At 37.8% G+C, this 12,229-nt stretch overlaps 1 pseudogene; it reads right to left on the bottom strand.

The window, feature by feature from the left end:
- Positions 1-265: 265 nt before the first annotated feature.
- LOC116904453 lies at positions 266-9,640 on the bottom strand (annotated as a pseudogene).
- Between the last annotated feature and the right edge of the window lie 2,589 nt (positions 9,641-12,229).

Below are 12,229 nucleotides of genomic sequence, written 5' to 3'. Positions count from 1 at the left end.
GACCCTCTAGAATGTACTGAAGACCTGGGAGGTGAGAGATTCTCAAATGCAAGGACCTTGGATGATGTGCCCTACAGTGAAGAGGGAGAACTTGTAGAGTTTACCTCCAGTGGAGCGACAGTACATAAAATGGAGGGTGGGGTTGCCATCCCACAGTCAAAAGTTTTGACGCGGAATTGTTCCTGTACTAAGGAACTGCAGGGAGAGGAATGGAGAAAAGCATGAGAGAAAAGAGGTCCAGTGATGGCCCAAATTGGGATCTAGCTCAAGGTGAGTCCCAGGTGAGACTGAAACTCTTAAGCATGTCGTGCTGTGCTTGCAGATGGGATCCTAGCATGTCCGCCTTCGGAAAAGCCAAACAAGTAGCTGAAAGAGTCAGATGCAGATACGAGCACCCAACCAATGATCAGAAGCTTGGGACTTCTGTGGTTGAAATGGAGAAAAGCTGGAAGAAGCTGAGGAGGAGTGTGACCAGCAGTGTCAACTAACCTGGACTTCCAAAATCTCTCAGTCACCGAGCCACCAATCAGGCAGCATACAAGAGCTGATATGAGGCCCCTGACACATATACAGACATGGACTCCCTGGTATGGCCTCAGTGAGAGGAGATCCATCTAACCCTTAAGATACTTAAGGTCCCAGGGAGTAGGGATATCTGATGGGGTCGGTGTGTGGGGGGCATGGTGGGGACATCCTCTTGAGACTCAGGCGAGGAGCTATGGGATGGGGAGCAGAAGAGTTGGGGGGGGTAGACTGGGAGGAAGATGAAGTCTCGGCTGTAAAAAAGAGAGTTAAAGAATTAAAAAAATTAATAAGTTAAGATCTTCAAGTGACAACAATAAAAAAGAGAAAAATAAACAACTGAATTCAACTCCAATAAGATAAAGTGAGAAATTCATAGTTTTTCAATCTAATATCAAGTTTTCCTGATCTTTATAGGGCAAATTCTAATAAATTTTGTATTAATGATCCCCTGACTAAAAAGTCTGGGAGATATGGATGTGCTCTCCTTCAAGGTTTAATTGTGTATTATTGCACAATTAAAGGATTCCCCTCATAAAGCCTTAGGAAAGACTGCTGTTAGGGGTGTTTTCTTTTTGTCCGGTTTTTCCTCACATTGGCGTTATAACATGAAATATCTCCACTGAGACACTTAGCTATTGGAATGTAGAATTAAACACAGGATAGTGCTTTTTTCATAGGAAATATCCCTGTGTTTTACTTTGATTATTGACTAAAGATCTCTACAGCCAACGGAGGGAGCCGCTATTTATACCACCAGCCCTTGCAACAAGAGAAACCGTATTGTGTCAAGCTGAGAATGGCATTGATTGCATTGACTTCATACATAAAATGACAATGGTATCTAACTTCTGTAAGTCTCATTTCTCATTGAGAACCTGAGGAATGGTAGAATTTTTTTTTATTTTTTTGGTTTTGTTTTATTTGGGGGGAGGCAAATATAACATACATCTTCAGAATTGAATACATGCTCTGACAATAGTCACTCACTTTTTGAAGCATGTTAGCTTACTTGGGGTTATAAGAATTTATTACTTATTACTTAGAGATGAAAAGTATACAAATATAAATACACACACAGACATATATATACACACATCTATATACAATATTCATATCTCATTACTTATCTTATATGTACACACATATGTCAGCATATGAGAGAGAGAGGAGTCTTAACAAAAGAAATTATATTTTAAGTCTGTTTTATTTTAGAGAATTGAATTGAATTTAATAGTTCCCTAGGAACTCACTGTACAGCTCTAACTGGACTGGACACCAAAGTCCTTACTCCTCCACTTCCCATCTGCTCCTAAAACAGGCATGAACTGCCATGCCTTGAATAGAACATGGAATTTTAATAATTGAAGAAAAATTTTTCCTTCATTAATGATACAGTCAGGGATTTTATTTAAGTTACTAGCCAAGGTTTACATTTTTAGTGTATCTCACATGCATCTATCTTAACTATGACCATACTTTCATTGTAATGAAATAATGGGGTAACTTTTCTCCTTAGAATATCTAGGCATCAGAGAAAACTTAAATGTGATTGTAACTAAACAGAAGAGAATCTTGGCTGGTATATCAGGATTTGGTTTTCTGCTCCTTAATTAATATGTGTTTTACTCTCATGAGAAATTACTAAGTTTTATATTTTTCTCCTTTGCTTACTGGCTTTTGAGAGGCTCAGGCTCTCAGCCTCCATGTAGCACCAATACACCAGCTTTAAGGAAGCAAGGGCAGTGTAGTGTATCATGACAGTGTGCAATGGAGTACGAGACATCTCAAGGTAAATTTCTTGGGTGCACTAGTGCCAACTGAAATAACTCACTTATGACTGCTACTGCACAGAGTGTCAGTCTGTATCTCAGACTGTAGCCATCAGGCACTTTGCACTGGTACCTGCAACAGACACATAGAGATCCCAAATTAAAAACAAGTTAATGCATTTTGGTGAGGGGACTCACAGAACAGATCTGAGTCACTACTTCAAAATCACTAGAGGTTTCTGTTTGTTAAATTATGTCTTATACCCCTGTGGCAATATATAAAGTTCTTTTCTCTTTTATAAGCTACCTATATTCTTGTATCTTATACTATTCTACCAAGAAAATAAAATTAGAGAATATACTGGACAAATTGGGTATGATTTCAAAATTTCATGATGAAAATTCAAAAGTGTTATATTTTAATTGCCACGAAACTTAACGTCTTTAAGAGTGGTCCAATTACTGATTTCTATCCAAAATGCAAGAATTATACTTCTCCAAAGAAGTGAAAATTTCCACTCTTTATAATTGGCTTCTGAGGGAAGAGAGAGAGAGAGAGAGAGAGAGAGAGAGAGAGAGAGAGAGAGAGAGAGAGGATGAGAACACGTACAATTGGCTCTCACTGGAGTTGACTTTTACTGGCCCTCGAAAGCCAATTATGCACAAATCTTTTCAAGTCCCTGATCAATGGTGTCACTTTAATAGCTTTAGTGGAACCCATGAAAGTACTTACAGAACTGAAATTGTCAAAATGCCAAATTCCCTTTCCAGTCTAAACCAGGTAATCATTTACTAGTTTACCCTGGAGATTATGAACTCACTTCAAGTCCAGTCATGTAATACCAGTCAGGTTCTTCAGTTGATTAATATAATTTTAGAAGGAAGGCAACTCACCTAACTCTTTTCCCACACTGAAGTCAGACGGCAAATTGTAAGGCAAGATACTTTTAGATAGATCCCGACAAATTCATATGCACAACATGTAAGACGTGAGATGATCGCATGATTATTTCATCTAGCCTCAGTAAGATTCCTACTGTGTCACTATTTGCAGAGCTACTCCAGCACTGCTCTTCTTTTAAAACTTGCCTTCAACATAGTGCATGATAAAAATTTAATCAAGTCCCAGTAAGTCATCAGAGTTTGCAAAATCCATTGTGATAATTGGTGAAAATCACAATCAAATGTCCCAGTCAGAAAAAAAAATCTTTATTTCCAGATAGTAAAAGATTACTATATATACTACATTTAACAATCCTAATGCGACATTTTTCCAGTAAATCGCATATTTAAAGAAGATCCATACCAAACCTCTTATGCTATGATAATTAAAATCTTTAAATATAAAAAAAATCAGTTATGATATTTGCAGAAGTCGTACAGCTGCTTCTGGAACAGGGCTCCTAGTTAGGGTGCAGCAAACTATGAATCCTGTTATTAAAACTATACTAAACCTTCAATCAAATAATAATAAAGAAAATCATCATGTATAAAACATGGTATGATGCATAACAGAAAAAAGTCAAGGAAATACGACAGTTCTGCCTGTTGTGAGACATTCCTCTCCTCTTTGTACATGTCACATCAGCTTTTACTTTTACACTATTTTGTCACTGATACATTTCCTCTAAAAAGTCTTGGAAGGCAAAGGCATTGTATAGCTTTAGAAATGAGAATAGCTGTGTACATGGCATGGATAATAAAGAAACCTTCAAGTTATCTGTTGTTTCCTTATAAAACCGGACATTTACCAATCTCGAGTTCCTGAAATTGTGATATAAATCAACAGTAGATGAAATATTAAATGGGGCTTCCCCTTGTGGATTTGAAAGCCAAGAATCTTGAGGTACCAACTACTCCACACTGAAGAAGTCCACAGTTGTCCTCTTCTGCAGTTTATTTTCAACTTATATCTATAAAATATACAAAATTAACTAATCAGATTCAAAAGTGTCCAAAATCTTAGAACCTTCAAGTATCCAAGTAGCAGATAGATAAGCACTGATTCATGTTTCAGAAACTTTGATTAACCATGAGCATTTCAGATAAGACATTAGGAAACTGTTTACAAATTAATTTTAATTTTACTATTTCTCAATTTTTGAATATATTGAGCATAATGAAAATTTAAAACAAATTATTACATATAAACTCACCTTCATTATTGCATTCTACATGCTAAATTAAAAACTATTTTTAGAACATAGTAATTTTTAGCTTAAATTTTTCATTTGAAAGTACTTGTTTAGTAAAATACTGTATTTTCATTAATATTTGTTAGAGCTCACTTAACTTTACAATTTTTACTGTCAATGTTTGTATTATTTCAGATTTTATACTTGTATATAATATGTTTTGATCAAATACATGCTAATTTTCTCTCCTTTAGTTTTTGTCCCCATCTCTCCCAACAATTTTCTTTCCCAATATTTTATGTTGTTTTTAATATTATTATGTTATTTCATTTCTTCTTCCAAGCAATGCTGTCTATCCTTTTCTACTATCCTTTAAATTCTCATCGTTTTAAATTATTGTTACTGCATGCATATATGTAAATAAATATATATTTCTAGATATAGCCTATGCATCCTATGTAATAATGTTACTTGAAAGTATATTTTCAGTACTGGGCCTATGGCACTGAGAAACCACCTGATGTACTCTTTCTAAAAATTCTGAGTAGACTCGGTATAGCCTATATATTTTTGTAGGTCAATTCACTGGAGCACAAGGAGCTTTTTAAAGGTCATATCACTAAAGAAAATTACATCTCACTTATTTTAGAAACCATCACTTGCTCATAATTCCTCCCTCAGTCATACTGAGATTTTGACTAGCTTGTGCACAAAATATTCATGGGGTCACAGCCACTGTGAGTTCAACTGTTCAATAGTCCAGCTATGTCCAGCAACAAGAAAATCTGTTTTAGTTGCAGACAACCAAAAGCTTCTTATTCTTCTCACAATCTTGCTATCCTCAGTTCTGCAACAGTATGGGAATTTAGAGAAGAAATAGAGATGAGAGGAGAGAGGAGAAAGAATTAAGGAAAGAGGAGAGGAGAGAGATGAGACAGGAGAGAGTTGAGAGAGGAAAGGGGACAGAGTCAAGAGAATAGAGAAGAGAGAGAGGTGAGAAAGGAAACAGGAGAGAAGAAAAAGGAGACAAGAGAGGCAAGAGGCATAAAGGACAAGTGTGGAAGAGGAGAGAGGTGCCAGAAAGGAGAGGGGTAAGAGGGGAGAGGAGTAGGGGAGAGAGCAGAAAAAGAAGGGAAGTAGGATAGACAATGGAAGGGGAGAGGGGAGAGGGGAGAGAGGAGGACTATGCAACAAATGTGCAACTTAAAAGCTAAGTATTTCACAGTCTCATTTTAACCAGTTGTAGGTCTGTGTATTAATCATTACAATAAGAAGATTGCCTGATCAAGGTTGAGAACTGGACCAATATGTGGGTATAAAAGTATGAATTTATGGGTGATTTTATCACTACATCTTATAGCAAAATATTATTGTTTTTATTTTCCCCAAAAGCCTAGGACCACTTCTGTAGAGTGTTTTGTTCCATTCATTAATATAAAAGATATATTCAATTTTGTGGAGAGGGCTTTGAATTCAGGCAGAAACTGGGAAGTTGTTATTTATTTTATTTATGGTGGTTTGAATACAATTGATCCAAAGTGTCACTACTGGAGGTGTGACCTTGCAGGAGTAAGTGTAGATATGTTGGAGTGTGTAATTTGAGACCCTTTTACCTGGAAGTCAGTCTTCTCCTGTTTGTTTTCAGAACAAGATGTAGAAATCTCATTTCCTCCAGTGCCATGCCTGACCAAATACTGCCATGATGATAATGCATTGAAATTCTGAACCTGTAAGGCAGCTCCAATTAAGTGTTATCTCTTTTAAGCGTTACCTTGGTCATTGTATCTCTTCATGGCAATAAAACCCTAACTAAGCAGAAGTTGGTACCAGGAACTGGCCTGTTGCTGTCATAAGCCTGACCTGTACTTTTGTTGGAGGAATGTGGATCTTGGGACTTTGGAAAGCAGTGGAATGTGTTTAGGAGTGCTTAATGAGCCATCCTAGTAGGAATAAGAAAGACTCTTGTACTGCTGACAATTTGAATTCTGGGGGCCTGTCTCAAGAGGTTTCAGAGAAGAATTTGAGTAGGGTTCCTAGAGATTGTTTCTATTATACCTTGAAGACTGGAACTGCTTTTTGTTTTGCTATAAAGATTTTGTCTGAAGCTAAGAAAAAAAAGATTCATACTAATTGTATTGACATAAGAAATCTTAACAAAGCCACATTTAGAATGTGTATTGTGGTTCACACTTATGAGAAGCATTTTGAATAAATGTAGCAAGCTTAGAAAGGAAAAGATAAAAAAAAATGTGTGGTTCAAGTACTAAAGGGGCATCACTAAATGAAATTGAGTTAAATCCTGTGTTCAAGGAGCTCATCATATAAAAGGAGTGGGGATCTCAGGACAAGATTCAACCCAGCTAAGGTTATTGGTTATGTTTGTAGCTGAACAAGGGATGAGTATATCTAAGCATTATTATTACTAGATTATTGTTTTCAATTGGACATTTTTATTGGATATTTTATGTATGTACATTTCAAATGTTATCTCCTTTCCCAGTTCCTCCTCTCACATCCCCCCTCCCTTGAGAATGCCCCACACACCCACCCATGCCCTCTAAACACCCTAGCATTCCCTACACTGGGGAAATGAGCCTTCAAAGACCAAGAGCCTCTCCTCCCATTGATGTTAGACATTGCCATCCTCTGCTACATATGCAGCTGGAGGTATGGGTCTTCCACATGTTTAATCTTTGGTTGGTGGTTTAGTCCCTGGGATCTCTGGGGGAGAGGGAGTCTGATGACTTGATATTGTTGTTCTTCCTATGGGATTGCAAACCCCTTCAGCTCCTTAAGTCCTTTTACTAACACCTCCATTGTGGTTCCCATGTTCAGTCCAATTGCTAGCTACAAGCATCTTCATCTATATCAAAAGGCTCTCCCAGAGGTTCTTAGGAGACATCCATATCAGGTCCCTGCCAGCAAACTTCTTGGCTTCAGCAATATTATCTAGGCTTGGTGGCTGTATATGGGATAGATCCCCAGGTGGGACACTCTTTGGATGGTCTTTCGTTCAGTCTTTGCTCCACTCTTTGTCCCTGCATTTCCTCCCATGAGTATTTTGTTCCCCCTTCCAAGAAGGACTGAAACATCCATTCTTTGGTCTTCCCTCTTCTTGAGCTTTATGTGGTCTGTAAATTGTATCATGGGTATTCATAGCTTTTGAGCTAATATCCACAATTAGGCATAGTTTTCTTTCTTCTTGAGTTTCATGTGATCTTTGAGTTGTATTGTGGGTATTATGGGTTTCTTTTTGGCTAATATCCACTTATCAGTGAATACATACCATGTATGCTCTTTTGTGATTAGTTTATTCTCACTCAGGATGATATTTACTAATTCTATTCACTTGCCTAAGAATTTCATGATGTCATTGTTTTTAATAGCTGAATTGTACTCCATTGTGCGAATGTCTGTATACATTCCTCTGTGAAAGAACATCTGGGTTCTTTCCAGCTTCTGGCTATTATAAATAAGTCTGCTGTGAACATAGTGGAACATGTGTCCTTGCTATATGTTGGGGCATCTTTTGGGTGTATGCCAAGGAGTGGAAGAGCTGGGTCCTCAGGTAGTACTAAGTCCACTGTTCCTATTTTTCCATGTCCTTGCCAGGATCTGCTGTCACCTGAGTTTCTGATCTTCTCTATTCTGACTGGTGTGAGGTCGAATCTCAGAGTTGTTTTGATTTACATTTCCATGATGAATAAGGATGTTGAACATTTCTTTAGGTATTTATCAGCCATTTGATATTGCTCAGTTGGGAATTTTTTCTTTAGACCTGTTCCCCATTTTAATAAGGTTATTTGATTCTCTGAAGTCTAACTTCTTGAGTTCTTTGTATATATTAGATATTAGCCTTCTGTAAGATATAGGATTGGAATGGACCTTTCCCAAACTGTTGGTTGCCATTCTGTCCTATTGACAGTATCCTTTGCTTTACAGAAGCTTTGTAATTTTATGAGGTCCCATTTGTCGATTATTGATCTTAGGTAGAGAATAAGCTATTGGTGTTGTATTCAGGAAACTTTCTTCTGTGCCTATATGTTTGTGGCTCTTCACCACTTTCCCCTCTATTAGTTTTTTTTTTTTTTTTACTCTTTCACAACTGAGATTTTATTGATCGAGGAGTAGAGTATACAGACATTCCAATTCTTAACACACCCAAACTCTGAAGAGTGGTATAGTGTTCATGTACCCTAATTCTAACGAGCCATAATAGTGTTCACTACCCAAACATCGTGTTCACATATACAAATGAAGAGCTACATATTGTTTTTCTTTGAACTTATTCCAGTGATGCTCCTGACTCAAACTTGGCAAGTTTCCTGAAGATCTCTCATAACAACCGAATGCTCACAATGCTCAGTTCCACCAATTCACAATTTTATGTCACACACAGAACATACTCAAAATCTCCATTTTTCACAGCTCATTATCACAACTGTTAGGAAAATGGACTGCCATGACCACAGACATCACATTTCTGACAGAGCGAAGACCAAAGACTGGCTTTCTTACAAAATGGTTCTACTAGAAACACGGGACCAGATATAACTGAAAATATTCTAGACACGAATGCATGACTGAGACCCCAAATTGCCATTCAGTATCGTTTGTACTGTAGGATATAAAACTAGCCCCCTCTACGGAATGTTATGGTGACCCCTGAGACCGTCACAGCCTCTCCTGATTCAGTATCCTGCTATTTTCTGGTTGTACCAAAAAATAAACAACCAGCAAATGATTTAATCTCTTAAAAAAACCATTTACACTTAACAAATGGGATGTGGTGGGATTCCCTCACCTTTTAAAAATGTTTCTAGAGCTACTAAAAAACTTGCATTTACAAAATAGTTGATAAAAATATTCCTCTGGATTGTACAAGAAGGGAGGCAGGGACCACTGACTGACGTGATGGATGCTTAATCGACTTCGCTTCTTTCTCTTCCCCAGAGGCTGGACTCTGGTTTTCTGTCTCTCCATTTTCTACAGACAGATCTGTAGTTTGCTGTCAGCCACTTCAGCCTGTTTGCTCTTCGCTCCACTCTTCCCTTTAATCTGTGCTTTTTTGTCTGATGCTTTATCCTTTCCCACAGCCTTTTTCGGTTTCCTGTCCACCTTGGCAGGGGCGGGCTTGGCCGACAGCCTCGCGGAGAGGCGCTTAGGCTCCGCCTTCACCGCTCCATCTGCACTAACCTTCCTCTTGGGCATGTGGCGGCTCTGGGTAGGAGACAAGTGCGATGTCGATCTGTCACGGAGCTGCACTGCCTAGTCGCCACCCCACAAACTGCCCTTTTCTATTAGTTTTAATGTATCTGGTTTTAGATGGAGGTCCTTGACCTACTAGGACTTGAGCTTTGTACAAGGAGATCAGAATGGTTTGATTTACATTCTTCTACATGCTGACCACCAGTTGAAATAGCATCATTCATTGAAAATGCTGGCTTTTTCCCACTGGATGGTTTTAGCTCTTTTGTTAAAGATCAAGTGACTATAGGTATACTCAAGAAAACTGGAGAATCTAGATGAAATTGACAATTCCCTAGACAGAAACCAGGTACCACAGTTAAATCAGGATCAGATAATCCATCTAAATAGTCCCATAACCCCAAAAGAAATAGCACTCATTCAAATTTTCCCAACCAAAAGAAGCTTAAGACTTGATCAGTTTAGTTCAGAAATCTATCAGACCTTCAAAGCAGACCTAATACCAATACTATTCAAACTATTCCACAAAATAGAAACAGAAGGAACACTATCTAATTTGTTCATTGAAGCCACAATTATGCTTATACCTAAACCACACAAAAACCCTACAAAAAAAAAAAAAAAAAAAGAAAACTTCAGACCTTTATGAACATCAATGCAAAGAAATACTCAATAAAATTCTCACAAACCAAATCCAAGAACACATCAAACAGATCGCTCACCATGATCAAGTAGGCTTCATTCCAGTAATGCAAGAGAGAAAGAACAGGAAGAGCTTGAAGGGGCTCGAGACCCCATACATACAACAATGCCAAGCAACCAGAGCTTCCAGGGACTAAGCCACTACCTAAAGACTATACATGAGACTGACCCCGGACTCTGACCTCATAGGTAGCAATGAATATCCTAGTAAGAGCACCAGTGGAAGGGGAAGCCCTGGGTCCTGCTAAGACTGAACCCCCAGTGAACTAGATTGTTGGGGGGAGGGCGACAAGGGGGGGGAGGATGGGGAGGGGAACACCCATAAAGAAGGGGAGGGGGAGGGGGATGTTTGCCTGGAAACTGGGAAAGGGAATAACACTCGAAATGTACATAAGAAATACTCAAGTTAATAAAAAATATATATATACAGAAATCTATCAACGTGATCCACTATATTAACAAGCTCAAAGAAAAAAACTGAATGATCATCTCATTACATGCTGAGAAACATTTGACAAAATTCAATACCCCTTTAAAAATCTTATAAAGTCAATGACTCAAGGCCAATACCTAAACATAATATAAGCAATACAAAACAAACCAGTAGCTAACACCAAACTAAATGGAGAGAAACTTGAATCAATCCCACTAACATCAGGGACTAGACAAGACTGCCCACTCTCTACTTATTCAATATAGTACTCAAAGTCCTAGCCAGAGAAATCAAACATCAAAAGGAAGTCAAAGGGATACAAATTGGAAAGGAAGAAGTCAAAATATTACTATTTGCAGATGATATGATAGTATTCTTAAGTGACCCCACAATAGATAGAACTCCTAATTCTGAAAAACAAGTTTAGTAAAGTGGCTGGATTAAATCAGTAACCTTTTTCTCTCCTCAAAGTATAAACAGGTTGAGAAAGAAATTAGGGAAATGACACCCTTCACAATAGTCACAAATAATAAAAATACTTTAGTGTGACTCTAACAAAACCAGTGATAGATCTACATGACCATAACTTCAAGTCTCTGAAGAAAGAAATCAAAGGAGATCTCAGAAAATGGAAAGATCTACCATGCTCGTGGATTGGCAGGATTAATATAGTAAAAAAAAAAAAAAAAATGGCCTTCTCTCCAAAAGCAATCTACAGGTTCAATGAAATACCCAATAAAATTCCAACTCAATCATACCTAGAGTTTGAAAGAGAAATTTGAAAATTCATTGGCATAACAAAAATCCTGGGATAGCAAAAACTATTCTCAACAATAAAAGAACTTCTGGAGGAATCATCATCCCTGACCTGAAGCTATATTACATCTCGATTATGATAAACACTGCACGGTATTGGTAGAGAAACAGGCAAGTAGATTAATGAAATATAATTGAAGACCCAGAAATTTATCCAAACTATAGTCACTTGATCATTTGGACTTTTAATCTGGAATAAACTACAATCCAAAAATGGAGAACATAGGCTTTTGTTCCTTATCTTGAGAAATAGAGGCCATACAAATCTTAATCACAGGCAAAGTAGTATGCACCTTTAATCCCAAGAGACAAAGGCAGCAGATAATCTGAGTTTAAAGCCAACTTGTTCCACGCAAGTTGTAAGTGAAGATAAGGTTAAGTCCAGGCATGGTGATATACACCTTTACTTCTAGCATTCAGGAGACAGAGCCATGCAGATCTTAGTTAAAGGTCAGTTTACAAAGCAAGTTACAGAACTGTCAAGCTTAGGCAGTGAAGGAAATGAAAAACAGGAAGCTGGTGATAATAAAACAGAAAAGGGGGCCATGTTCCACTTCTAGCAAGGAGAAGAACTCAACATCTCAGTCACATAGCTCTGGTTTTAGAGTTAAGAATGGAAGGGACTACTAGGACAATTGATG

The sequence above is a fragment of the Rattus rattus genome, chromosome 6, assembly GCF_011064425.1.
Source record: "Rattus rattus isolate New Zealand chromosome 6, Rrattus_CSIRO_v1, whole genome shotgun sequence".
Classification (NCBI taxonomy): domain Eukaryota; kingdom Metazoa; phylum Chordata; class Mammalia; order Rodentia; family Muridae; genus Rattus; species Rattus rattus.
The sequence above is the reverse complement of the archived record's forward strand: the minus strand, read 5'-3'. Positions and strand labels throughout refer to the sequence as shown.